General features: G+C 28.9%; 1 long non-coding RNA gene across 1 annotated transcript; it reads right to left on the reverse strand.

Annotated features, from left to right (window-relative positions):
• Nucleotides 1-4,489: 4,489 nt before the first annotated feature.
• Nucleotides 4,490-6,589, reverse strand: LOC145576476 (uncharacterized). Its single transcript, XR_014098401.1, has 3 exons — nt 6,562-6,589; nt 4,807-4,950; nt 4,490-4,722 (listed from the first exon to the last, which is right to left on the reverse strand). It is a non-coding gene; the product is annotated as an uncharacterized LOC145576476 (long non-coding RNA).
• Nucleotides 6,590-15,466: the final 8,877 nt, after the last annotated feature.

Below are 15,466 nucleotides of genomic sequence, written 5' to 3' on the forward strand. Positions count from 1 at the left end.
TCTAAATTCTTCATGACCATTCACTAAATTTTAAATTCTACCACATTTCTCCATCAATTTCTCAATATACGATAATTTTCTAGAAATTTTTGCATAGCTTGATACATAATTAATTGGGCTTGTGGAATTTGGGCCACACTAACCCAACATTGGGTTCTGCACCTCTAAATTGTAATGCCCGTATATTTTATGATTTTATAAGATATAATTTATAGATAAATAATTTATATTTCTAGTTATATCTAAAGTATAATAAACCCTACTATATATATATACTTCCTCCGTTTTCTTTTACTTGCAACACTTCCCTAAAAAGGAAATGTCACAATACTTGCAACACACTATAAAAGGAAAGTTAATTTAGGGAAAAACTATTCTATTGCCCTTATTTAAAGCACATGTTCCACTAAATCATACTCCTAACAACCACTCATCTCATTTTAAAATGTATTTAATCATGTGAACCCCATATTTCTTAAATACCGTGAAAAAGTGTGTGTTGCATCTAAAAGAAAACGGAGGAAGTATATATATATATATATAGAATCAAGATGTGAGAACCTAGGTCTATAATAGGAACTAGGAAGTCATCTGGACCTTTAATCTTGCTCAATCTAACGGCTTACATTCCACCCGCCTCATTAAGGGCGTTTTTGTAATTTCACGAGTTGGATGACCATTTTCCTAACTCATGCGCCGATTCATTTTCTTTCTCTCTCTTCTTCCGCATTTTATTTCTCTAGCATTGACTTCTCTCTTGTCTAGCGCTTCTCCTCTGCGATTCCTTTTTCGACGGCAATTCTCCATCAAATCTTATTTTGAAGTAAGTTATTTGTTTGATTTCTTCGAATTAGAGTTTTGTTGATTTATTTTTGTTTGAATTGGATGTTTCGTATGAGTTTTGTTTCGAATTAGGGTTTTTTATATGAATATTTTTGGATTTGTTAGCTCTTATAATGATCGAATTTTTAAATTACGTTTTTCTGATATTATATTGTGGAAATATGATTTAATTATTGTTGTTATCTTAAATTTCGTGTTATTTTTAATCAAGGTGTTTTTGCAATTTTAATTGGGAATTAGGGTTTTCTTAATTGTTTGGTTTTGATTAGAGATTGGAATAGTCATAACCTTTGTATAGTTTACAGATTATGGTCATGGTGTGGTCATGTTGTGTTGCATCATTGGAATTGCAGTCTTGTTTTGTGTATTCTAGAATTATGTAATATTCAACAATGATAGTACACCGTGATGCATTTTAATGACAAGGTTATGAAGAATGTTGTGAAGAATAAGTTCCCTCTCTATGGTGCATGAGGAGCCCTTATTTAATTTCTATTCAAATGCATTCTGACATGATACTGTTGTGTGCATCCTGATAAAACAAGTAAAATATGGACTTTGCTCAATTAAATGTTAGATAGATCTCCTTGGTAACTTTATGTAGTATTAATCATCTTCAATGGATGGTAGTTAATTAATTAATGGCACTTAAAAATGTTTCGCTTTGACCTTTCGGCAGTTATTAGAGAAAATAAATTGTATGATTAATACCATTGGTGGTAGGATTATGCCTTTATCATTTTGCTAGATAACTAAATAAATTTTGAAAGAATCTTGTAGTAAGTGCCTCTAAACTTAATTGAGATCTTAGGCTGGTTAGTGGTTTTTCTGATTTGAGGCTGCCAATTTCCTCGATGAAATTGTCCTTGCTGGAATGTCACCCAATATGTTAACTTGGAGTACTTATGTTAGGACTCATGTTGTTGTCATATAAGGGCTTTGTGTGGTTGATCTCAATCGAGCATTTCATGTGTACCTAAGTATGAGAAGCAGGGGACTTTCTGTTGAAACTTAAGTGTTTAGCTCTCTCATGTGTAGCAGGGGACTATTTTGATATTTTGATTTACTTTTTAGCCTTTTGTATTTACTTTAGATGAACCATGTTATGAATAATGATATTTAAAAGAGGATTCTTAAATATGGAAATTTTTTCATTCATTCTTATCGATTGGCATAGAATGTTAGGTGAAATCATTTTTTCAGGCAATTTGTGACAAAAATCTGACTTAGGATCGGGCTTGCATGTTTAATACTTTAATTTAATGTCAAAATTTTGTTTACACAGAGCAGACAAATTAGCTACTGACCCTATAGACTCTTCACCTTCTGAACAAGCTATTGAAAATCTTTGGGAAAGGCTTGGCAAAGCTGCTATGTTAGACATTAAATCAAGCACCTTTGTTGGGACAACCTCTCTTCACTTCATCACACAGAGCACAATGGCACAATGGCAACACTGACCAATTTGATGATGATATGAGTAAAGCCTTGGAGGTAACAAATCATTTACTTCGTATTTATTTATTTTTATAAAGGAAACATTGGTGACATATAAGCTTTATGTAGTATTAATCATCTGGTAAGCTCAATTAAATGTTAGATAGATCTCCTTGGTAACTTTATGTAGTATTAATCATCTATAAGAGATGTTGTACTTTATGTAGTACTAAAGGCTCAGTGCTTGTAGTAGTTAAGTGGTCTGTAAGAGATGTTGATTCTGACTCTTTTGATGTTATTATAAAGATAATTGGGATTCTTGATTTTGTTATTTGTTGTAAAAGGCGTATGAAATTTGGTCAATTGGTCAATTAAATTTGCTTAGAACTATTGCATTGTGCAACATAATGGGCATAGAGCATGTGTGCAATGCAGTCGTTTGAATTTCCAGTATATAGCAAACTCTAGTATTATTTACTTTATGGGGGGTGCCCACAGTGTAGGCCAATTGTGGATCCATACGGAGCTAGAAGAAACCATCCACTCAATTACTCATTTTACCTTATGTAATTTACTTTTAAGTTTAAATTGTTTACTCTTGAGTTTAAATTGTTTACTTTTAAGTTTAAATTATTTACTTGGTTTTGTTCGTACCCGTATACTTCTCATCTTGCTTTAATTTTCATGATCACAGTTCCTAGTTGGGTGATGTTTGTATCTGTTTTTTTTTTGTTTTTTTTTTTTTTTTTGCAAATATTGAATAGGTCTTGGTAAGATACTAAGATGATATTATTTTGGTGCTTGTTTTTTGAATGTCATTTGTCTAGTAGTAATTATTAATAACATTCAACAGAGAAGGCATTGATGCTGCTGCCTGCCACCATGCTTAGTAGGCCTTGACTCTGATTTAATGTCTAAATTCTCTAATTTAATGTCTTTATGTTGAGACGTAACACAATGATTAACTTGTCTAATTAACCTTATAATGGTAATGGTCCAAAATTCTCAATGCATGTACATATATTAGACGTAAAAAAAAAATTTATTCACTTTTGAGAACTTTTTATTTACTTTTGAGTCATTTTGTTTTACTTTGAAGGTTTAATATACACTAGCCTACTAGCTCAACACGTAGAGCATTGTGCAAATGCACAAAAGATGTGGGTTCGAATCCCACGTAGGTTCATTCATTAGACATAAATTTTTTTTTTATTCACTCTACTTTTGAAATTTTTTTTATTTACTTTTAGAATATTTTGATTCAATTTACTTTAAAGTCATTTTTATTTACGTTATATTTTTTTTATTTAACACAGAGACCATGAAACTATTTTTTTATTATCTACTTTTGAGATCTTTTACTTTTAGAATTTCAATTTACTTTAAAGTCATTTTTATTTACTTTAAATTTTTTTTATTTACTTTAGAGACCATAAAGTGATAAAACTATTTTTTTATTCACTCTACTTTTGAGATTTTTTAATTTACTTTTAGAATATTTCAATTTACTTTTAAAGTCTTTTTTATTTACTCTATTTTTATTTTATTTTATTTTATTTTATTTTATTTTTATTATTATTATTTTTTTTTTATCGTAGAGATCACTTCAAATTATGATCGTGTTTTATGAAATTTGACAATTGAGAAAATACACATAGAGAATAGAGCATCAATATTAGAGGAAATTATTTCTTTGTTTCAACAAGTAGAGCATAAAAGATGTGGGTTCCAATCCCACGTAGGTTTATTTATTAGATAAAATTAATTTTTATTCACTCTACATTTCTGATTTTTTATTTACTTTTAGAATATTTCGATTTACTTTTTAGTATTTACTTTTGAGATACATTAGAGAATAACTTCAAATTACGATCTAGAAAGCATGTGTAACGAGTTTCTCTTTCTCTTACTATGAAATACTTCATATTATGTAATTTCATTTTTGAAGAGTTGACCAATATTGCTTTTGATTTATACTTTTAAATTTTGTTTTTAAGCTATTTTGATTTACTTTATAGTTATTTTGATTTACTTTTGAGAACTTTTCTTTTACTTTAGTGTGTTTATATCTATTATTAGAAATAACCTACGTAGGAATCGAACCTACACCTCTATGCATCAGCATAGTGCTCTACCACTAGAGCTAATAGGTTTACTTTAAAGTCTTTTTTTTTCACTTTAGATTCTTATTTATCCATTATCCTGTAAACAATTAAATTAAACCAAGGATATATGCAAAAATGATCAATACAATGAAATACAAGCAAACAAGATAAATCTGCACATCAGGATAAACAGATGAACGTGCAGCATACTCATCCCTATAAGTTGGATGTCTTTAAGGTGGCAACCTAGACCCATATAATGCCACAACCCTGCCCCTTGTAGGGAGCTCTTCCCCCTTGATATAGTCTCTCTTCAAGCTAATCTTGGGTAGTGGAGCTGTACACAACACTGGGTTAGATGACACTATATAGTTAACTACCAGCAAAAGTGATAAGTAAATTAAAGATCAGGACGAATTACCAGGAGCTCTTTTCTCATATAGCCTCGGCAGAGGTGGCGGTGGCCTAGCTCTAGTTGGAATTGGTGGTGGGGGACGCCTATCCCATGCTCCAACAGGCCTCTTCATGCATTAGACATTGCACCTACATCCTCATGCAAGAGCTTCTAGTTATGAAAAGTACTAATGGTCAAACAACTCTTCACTTTTGATATTGATAGATAAGGAAACCTTAAAATTGAACATTGCTTCTACAAGCAGAGATATTTTATTAGGCCTTAACATGCTTCCAAGCATAAATAAAAAAAATAAAATAAAAAACTAAGAAATATGAGACACGAGTATATGATTTATATAATCAGAACTTTTTATTTTACTTTAGTAATGTTTGCATTTGAGGGCAGGACCCTTGGTGTTTTCTTGTATTCTGATTTGAATCAATGCTTATACCAATTAAAAATACTCATGATTTTTTTTGGCCTTTTGTGTTTTGGGATTCGGGTTAATGTTGGGTTCCTAAACCTGGCATTCAATCTCTGAAAGAACTGATGGTCATGGATTTTCATGGCATCTTGTCTTTAGGACTATATAAAGAGCTAGAGAAGGCAATATGTTTGCCTTTTGCTAATATAATGATATCACACCAGGAAACTCTACAAGAACAACTCAAGGCCATGAATTATGATCATGACTTGACAGCTCATGATCTAGCTAAGTATGCTACATTTGACAGAAAAAAATTGGAGATTAAGGCCGAGGTTGATAAGGATGTGGCCGAGGCTTGTGTGTTAGAGTCCACTCTAGACAAATGATTTAGTGTTGATTGCAAATGCAAGAGCTAACAAGTACTAGCAGTAGGAGCACAAGTACTAGCAATTAAATTAATAAATTATGTACTATCTATAAGAAACCAATGCCACCATCCTTATCTCCAACACATACAACATATCAGACTGCATATTAACATCAGAAAAACAGTCTCAATATTTCCTAGTTTATTCAAAGACAACCCTCAATTAAAACCATGAGATTATTTTGGTAAACTTTTTCAAGTTTTTAGTAACTTTTACATGGTTTCTATCTACTTTTGATGGCAAATAGGTATTACTTGAATTTTCTTTCATCATACTCAAATTTTATTACTCAATATCAATATATTTATATTTCTAATAGAGAAATCACAAGAAAAAAAAATCAATAAAACAGAAACAAAGTCAAATGCATAGAATAATACCAAATTCTATTTGATTTACTTTTGGAGAATTTTGGTTACTTTAAAAGCTATGTAGTTTACTTTAAGTGGAATTATATTAAAGACCATTTTTACGAAAAAAGATCAGCTTATACAAAACTTCACACTTCTCTGACCAATCTTGTATCCATATTTAATTAGATTTAATTGATTTATAAATTTAAATGCCAATTTTCAGATCTAGTTATTTAGGATTCAAGCAAGAAAATCAATCACGAAAATCATTCTTAACCTCAAATTTTTGAATAAAATTCAAATTTCTCTATAATGAACATTGAATTAATCATAATCACAATAAACTACCGAAAATCAAACAAAATTCAAATCAACAACTCTGAAGTTTCGCATATATACGAGCTTCAAAATTCACCATGAAAAGAGTTATAATCACTAAGCAAACTGAAAACACACCAAATTGTTGACGAATTTGCAAATATATGCTGCAAATTGATAGGATATATAATCTGATTAGGCGAAAAAAGTATTAAACCCTAAACATCGATTTATACAAAATTTCAATGCTTACCTCTATCGTCGAAAATTTTGCAACGGATTCAACACAATATTAAAGAATTATGTAATTGTAGCACCTTTTTCTGATATTAGAGCTGTTGATTGAATTGAGGAAGCTTGAATAATGCTAGAGAGAGAAAATGGCGTAAATGATATGAGAAAGAGGAGAGAGAAAATGGCAAAGGAGATAGAAAATCGCGGAGGAGAGAATTCCGTAAAACTCGTTCAATTCGTCTGATTTAATCTGAATCGTTAGATCGCGTCCCTTTTGTGTTAGATCTGACTATCCAGATAAGTTCCTAGTTCGTATTATAAGATTGGTTCTTATTATAACTTGGTCTTATTTATATATATATATATATATATATATATATATATATATATATATATATATATAAAAGGTCGTATGGGTGCAGCCGTCCCTTCTCAAAAACTCTAAGCTTTGACCTCTGCAAACTTATTTCCACTGGTTTAATTGTCTTGTGCTCAAACTTTATCAATTCCATTCTCAATATATATATATATCATGTGATAATCATTACCCTTTCTATGATCAAAATACCAAATTAAAGCAAATACCCATTAATTAACTAATTAGAGTCCATTATTACAAGTCATGTTATCCGGCAATTTAACCATGCTTCCCTGAGGTAATCATACTATCAATCTTTTGGAGTTATTTGATTATAATATAATTTGATTGTATTACTTATTATATGTAATCATATGATTTACTTTGGAGTTGTTTGTATAGTTGTTTTATATAATTATTGTATGATTTGCTATTCATATGTATGATTCATGTATATAATTATATGATTTGATCAAATTTAACTGTCTTGTTATTATTGTTGTGTATGATTGATTGTGTTATTATGTTAGGGTTTTTAATGTTTTTGCTCTAGGGTGATTTACATTGATGTTTTAGGGTTTCTAATATTATTTTCGGGCTGTGACTTTTGAGTTATAAGATTTGGGTATTAGAATTATTGCCCTATAAGAGTTGAGATATACTATGAATGAACCGAGTTCGAATTGTTTTATAATTTGGGAACATGTGCCATTATTGAGATATTATTTATTATTATGTGAATGATCATTTGATTTAAGTTGAGATTAAAAGGTTGAGAATTATTATCTTATTCTTGGTTTGAGGCTCTGCGTTATATACCTTAATCCTTGGCATGTTGGTAAGGAGATGATAATCATGAGTTAATAATGAGGTACAATCTTTATTTATATTTTTCTATGGTCCCCTACAGTGGGATTTGGCCCGTATGTTGGTCATGGTTAGAGGTGTTTTTTTCTGGTTATTGAGAGTATTCAAGTTTTTATACTTATTGGTTTGTTATTCGAATTACCCCATGTCTAAGGCTAGGTATAAAACAAAGAGCATGACACACTTATGAGATAGATGAGTTAATTGAATAAAGGAATGTATTATTATTCGAGGTCGGATGTGACAAAAAATATTTGAAGAGTACACGGTTATATTACTCTTGAGGTGTATATGTGTAATGTAGTTTCCAACCACATTGTTTAAGTGATCTAATTATATAAATATTTTATTATTCTTTATATTCTGATATATGGTGATTACTCAACTTTTTGCTGACGTGTGTGTTTGTTTGTTCTATTACTTGTGTTTACGGCTATGTCTTTTTCTTATGGTGGCCCGGCGACGATCTATTTTGAAATTTGTCCTTAATGGTGAGCAGTCAAGATTGTAACAGGTTGATCAAGTGATCGTAGCTAAAGGAGTTCAAATGTCTCGATTAGTATGCTATAACAAGTTTGTAAAGTTGTATAAATAGCTCACGTAGTTTTATTGGGTTGTACAATTGGGATTTTTTAAGCCTTAACACTTGACAAGTTGTCGAGTGTGGCGGTAATACCTCCAATTTAGGTGTATGCTTCCGCAGTTTTATTCAAAAGTTATTTATTTTTCTTTTAATTCTTATTTATTGTTAGTTAGTACAATTGTAATTGTTTTGGGTAAAAATACCCTAGGCCAGTTGGCCCAATCAGAGTCCGCCACGTGTCACTGGAAGGGGCGCCACCTTGGACCTCCCAGGGAACGACACGTGGCACATGGATAAAAGGACCTGGGATTGGCGGCTTTCAGGCCCAAATCCCGAGGTCTGCAAAAGCTGCTTGAATATTCCCTAGGGCACGAAACCCTAGGGAGTGCACGCTTTTCAAGAAGCCTATAAATAGGAGATGACCTCCTCATTTATGGCTACATCTTTACGTCCTTAAGTACAACAAAACCTTTTACACTCCTTACGAGGAATATTCAGTGATTACTAATCATTGTCAGAACTGTCTCTCTCAAGAGAACAGTACACCCGAGTCGGAATCCGAGCAGATAACCTTTTCATTCCGCACCTTATTCTTCGGATTTAGACTAACTTAAGCTTCGGAGGTGGACCACCGACCATTCGGTGCTCCGTTGTTTTGCAGGTACAGGCATCCAAGCGAGCATCCAGTCTTAGTGTTGTAACTCTCCCAAGGGACTCAAAAAACCCCGAAACAGTAATTATAGAGTAATATTATTTGAGCATTATGGAGTAGTATATATATTGACATCAATTAATACATATTTGATTTATCAAAAAAAAATTTCACAATGGATTTATTTATCATTTACCCTATATTTATTAATTCAAAAAATTATTCTTATAGACAAACTAGTTCATATAAGCAACAAACTACTTAAGCTATTATTTAAAAAAAAAAAAAAAAAAAAAAAAAAAAAAAAAAAAAAAAAAAACCACTTAAGCTCTAGTGACAAACAAGCCATAATAAATATACTTCAATTAAAGTAATAAATTTATAATGACCGGGGGCATCACCCGAGCCAATCTAATCTAATATATATATAGGGGAGTATTTTCCCGAGTTTTTAGAAAGCCACGTAGGATTTTTATTTTTAAAAAATTATTAGAGCGCCAAGTAAGATTAATATTTTTAAAACTCTACAATAAGATTATGTCACGTAAGATTAATTTTTTATAAATGCTATGTAGGATTATCTAAAAAAAGGCATGTAGGATCATGTAACACCCTAGAAATTCCTTTCCTATAAAATACCTATTTTGCTCTTTTTAAAACACAAAATAGGAAAATCTAAGACATTACCGCCACCATGAAAACGGATAAGGCAATTATCAAAGACACACAGCGGAAGACTATCTTTAAAACCATTCAAAACAAGTCAACTTAAAAGTCAACCAAACGAAAGTAAAGTTAAATGAAAACAACCTACAACTTGGAACCATTGTAGGTCCTTATTAAAACCAAATAAAACTTGAAAACCTTTGTGTTAGTCTCACCAGCATAATAATAACATAATCAATAAAGCAATAAATCACATCACAGTCTTATGGAAACTAAGCATGACTTGCTCTTCACTCATGCCAATTATGAATATACTTCATCACCTAAAAAGCTCCTCTCTACTTGTCCCCACTACTCGACATTAGAAATGGATCATCGTAGGGCCAAAGTAAAGACAAGGCTAAACAAACACACAATCAGCAATGCTGAGTACATAAGCGTAAATAAAACACACTAACATGCTTTTATCCTATCATCACACAACTTACCTTGTTGCACCTGTTTACAAGCATACAATATGACCCTTAAATAAATAACTAATTTATTTATTTAGCTTGATTACGCATCGAACGGGTTTCCCCCTAACCTGCCCCAATAAAGGGGTACGTACTAACATGGGAGCTAATTGTGCCAGTATAAAAGAACCACTCGTAAGTGGCGGAATTCCTGTGCATAATACAAAGGAATATACAACGTCCTATACTCCCAGTAGAAGTTATGGTTAAATATAAAATTGTAGAACTCCCCCCATATGTTCACACTCACGGTATATACGTTCCAAGAGTTTTTGTGCGTAATCTCTTTCATTTTACATTGTTCACATATTATTAGACTTGGTGATGACTCTCAAACCATAACACAATCAATCATTATAATTACTCAAGCAATCAAACATACCAATTTAATTCTTGAATAATTAGTGACCACATAACATTTAATGTTGAACCCTTTTTAATCTACCTCGGTGTCAAAGACACCTTAAATGCATAATGCACCACAATTCCTATCCAAAATATAATTTAATCATTGTGTACATAGACACTTAAATAGCTCATTTCTCATGCTTATAGCATCAATTAAAATTATATGACCCATAATAAAATTCCTTTTCAATTCCAAACCAAATTAAATATTTAGTTTAATTAAACATGCTCACTATCATGCCAATAATAAAAGTGTGGTTTATATACAACATGCCAACATAATAAATTCCAATCATATATCCATCACAAATAAATTAATACCCTATCAACATCACTCCAAATCACAATTCCAATCAATACCTATCATGATACTACCTTGAAATTTATTAATCAAAGCCTAGCATGCTTCTATATACTCAATTAATTATCAAGTACGCAAATGTACATTGTATACGATCTCAAAATCGCCACAACTACACGAAATCACTCACTTGGAAATCTCTTGCAATCCAAATTTATAAAGAGGCATTAACACCTATCCAATACAAATTTCAGCAATATATATACACTTTAAATCACTTATAAACCTCTTAAAATAAGCTGAAAGTAAATTTAAAACCCTTACTTTTATTCCCAAATAATGGATAATTAAAAATCCTTTCAAGAAACATGATTATGGCCTATATACAAAATTTCCAGCTTTATTAAACTCTTTAATAGTGCTGTAATTTATGTTTTAAAACACTTACTTTAATACTTTCAATTAACCATGATCAATTCCTCTTAATATACAACAATTTAGAAATCTAGGGTTTGTAATTTGGGGCATTTTAAATTCAAAACTAAATCTGAAAATTATATAAACATGATACTTATATCAAACATCATAAAATCATCACAAAACCCAAAAACAATAATTAGATTAAGGATTAAAACGAAAAGAACAATTTTTTTTTTCGAACACCACCGGCTCACCAACCACCATGGCCCAGTGCTGCCACGCCTGCCTGGTGGCTGCTGCTGCCAGCGAGTGTTGGTGGTGGTGGCCGCCGGCCGACAGTGGTGGTGACCAGCGGTGGTGGTGTGTGGTGGTGGAATAAATCAAAAATAAAAAAATAAAGGAGAAAGGGAAAAATAAGAGAGAGAAAGAGAAAATAAGAGAGGAGAGAGAGAGAGAGTAACCTTTGGATATTCTCCAGCTTGGGCAAAGTTTGATTTTGCTCATATGATGGGTATTTATACCCTCTTTCAACAACCCTCCTATTTAAAATTCATTTCCTACCCTTAATGATCTCTTTCCTATTCCAACTACTATTTTGACTTTCCTTTAAATATCATTGACTTTAAAATTACCTTTTATAAAATCATATGTCCCAATATATTTTAAAATTTTAAAATAAGGTATTTCCAAAATTATTAAATAAATAAGTAAAACACCATAAATAATTCATTTCGAATTATTTAAATACTTTAAGAAATACTTATTTAAATTAAAATACGTATAAAAATACGGGGTATTACAGATTAATGTTTTTAAAACGCTACAATAATATTATGCCACATAAGATTAGTTTTTCTAAAGAGCTATGTAGGATTTATTATAAAAAATAAAAAAAAAATTACGTTGTGAAATAAAATGTTATCTTTTTATATTAAGAATTTTATCTAAATATGATAAAAAAAATTAATAATTTATTTTATAATAAAAAAAAATTCAATTAGTAAGAAAGTGAATATCACAAATATTTAGATAAATATAAACATGTATTTAGTAAAATACTTTATTTGAAAAATACAAACAAACCGTGCATTACACGGGGTTCATCTATTAACTAGTTTAAAACCAAAATCTAATGTTTAGGTGGTCAATGCCTCAATGGTTCAACCATCAATTCATTAATGCTATCAAAAAAAATAAAAAAATAAAAATAAAAATAAAAAACATAATGTTAGTAAAAAAAAAAAAAGATTTAGATAGTAAAATTTTCCATTATCTTGAAATTGTTGAAAGTATCTTTTTTCAATTTTTATAGGCTACATAATTATTCTTTTATCCATTGTTGTGATTACTTACAGATATACAATATTTTTCTTTCAAAAGAAAAAACGATATACAGTATTTATCTGTAAAAGACATAAATTACTATTGGTTAAGATGGTAAGTAATGTGATATTATATTTATTAGGTTCAATGTTCGTTTTTTATAAGATAATAGAGATGATATAGATGTAGTGATGGTAAAATGGTGAATGGTAAAGCTGACAAATGAGGTGGAATAGGAGATTTATTTTATGTAAACAATACTTATTTGTAAATTATAGTTTTTTTCCCTTTAGTACTTTGAGGACTATTATTGTAATCTTATAAACATGAACAATGGCATACACTTCATTCTATGTTCCACAATTTAACAAGAATTACTACGAAGTATTTTTTTATTTAAACGCAAAAGGTTAAGATATAACTAAATTAGTGCCTCGTGTAATGCCAGGGTAGTTTATTTAATTTTATAATTAAACTTTTTATTTATATCATTGACAACAAAAAAAAAAAAAAAAAAAACTGTTGTAACAGGTATATATGATATATCTCTTTTGATCTAGTATATTCTGACGTAATATACATTTTATATAAGAAAAATATCTATGTTATTCAAATTTTCCTAGTAGTTCTTGAAAATGACGCAAACATCATAGTCAAAGCAATTCAAAGAAATCAATTTGGAGTAGCACCTATTTTCATGTAATTTAATAATCTTTTAAATTACCTTTTAAAAACAATTTTTTATATAAAAATACTCTATAACAAATTTATAAAATATTTAATGAAAGTTTTTATTTAATTTGTACATACAAAATATTATTGTAGCATGAGCCCTCGTGACATATGAACTTGCTTAATGATTTTTAAGTACATACGTTGTATAGCTTGTACAATTGTACAGACTTTAGCATAATCTTTTAAAAGAAGACATTCTTAACCTCAAATTTGCTAATGGTGACATGGTGTATTAAATTTATAATAAATTAAATAACTAGTTTTGTGCCCGGAAAATGCCCGGATTGTTGATCAAATTTTGTGATAAACATTTTTGGCTTGAATGAAAAATACGGTCATATAATCCCTTTTGATAATTTATATAGTAGTGTACTTTTTGTAGTTTTGTTTATAAATAGAAATATATATTATTATTAACTTGAAATTATTTTTATTTAACTTAACCTTTATTGAAATGAAAGTATTTTTAGCAAACTAAAATTATTTTTACTGATTAGAATTGATTTTACATATTCTCTATCTTTTTATAAATAAAATATATCTATGTTATTATTAACTTGATATTATTTTTATTGAGAGTATTTTTACAAATATTCACTATTATTTTTTTTAAATAAAATAATATAATAGTAATATAATATTATATAAATAAAGTAGGAAATTTTCGGGAGCATTTGGCGCGCCATATAAGTAAAGGTCTTATTTCGACAAATTAAAAATTAGATTTTTATTTTATTTTAAATTAAAAAAATTCAATTGCCACCTATATAAAATTGACGAATGAGATTTAAGAATTTTGCCACGTTTGTAAAAAAAACGAATAGTGATTTATTAGATTGAAATTATTTAAAAAAAATTAGAATTATCTTTTTAAAAAACTAAAAATCAACTTTAGATATTAAGATTTAAATAATTTTTAAAAACTAATGAATAAATTATATTTTTATACTACAATATAATTTAAATTATTAATTAAAAAATATATACTAATAATAACAAAAAAATTAACTATATTTAAATTTAAACATATCTACCATTCAAATCTTATCTACATAAGAAAGATTGAAAAACAATAAACATAAACCACATTAAAGTTAAAAATTGTGAGAAAAAAAAGTTCAATTAACATATTTGAAAAGTGATAAAAATACAATATATGATTGTAATAAAATTAAATTTATATAAGAAAGATAATCTCAAATAAAAAATGTAAAATTGAAAAAAAAATCACGTTCAATTGTTATAAAAATAATTCAATCTTGAATTAGATAAAATAATAATGTAATAAGAAAAGTGATATTCTTTCAAAAAAAAAAAAAAGTGATACAAAAAATACACATTAAAAATAAACTAATAAAAAAAATAAAAATAATGTTTGATAAAAAATGAAAAAAAAAACAAAAAAAAAACAAAAAAAAAAACAAATTTGGATTAGATAAAAAAAATCATAAATCATTAAAATAAAAAAAATCCTTTCTTTTTATCTTGAAAATAAAAAAAATCATTTATTCTATTAAAAAATTAAATACTATATTAACAAAATTTATCATATTCAATAATAAAAATTTATCACCACTTTAAATTTAGCATTGTTTTTTAATCCTATATAACCAATCTATTATTAATCTCATAGACCCACACAAATAAAGATACAATTTTATGAGAATCTCAAGTACCAACAATATTTACAGGCAAAGAAGCGTATTCAGAAGTTGAACATCATATTCTTGGTTAAGGAACTCAACGACGGAAACAATCAACGATTCATTATATTTTATTTTAGTATTATAAGATTCAATAACGTCAATTGCCACTTAACTAACATCAACCGATAAGGTCACATTATAAATTTTTTTCATTAAAATATTATATGGTTTAAGTACGAAAATTATCTTTTCTTCAGATAACATCAATCGATAAAACCACATTTTTACATATAAATAATAAAAATTATCTTTTTTGATAGACAATAGTAACTTAATTAAATTATTATATGGAACTAAGAAAGATAACTTTTCTTGAGATTTATGTATGAAAAAACCACCTGTAAAAAAAATGTATGAAAAAATCGTGCATCGCACGGGCTTTCATCTAGT

This window comes from Chenopodium album, chromosome 13, assembly GCF_948465745.1.
Source record: "Chenopodium album chromosome 13, dcCheAlbu1.1, whole genome shotgun sequence".
In the NCBI taxonomy this organism is placed as follows: domain Eukaryota; kingdom Viridiplantae; phylum Streptophyta; class Magnoliopsida; order Caryophyllales; family Amaranthaceae; genus Chenopodium; species Chenopodium album.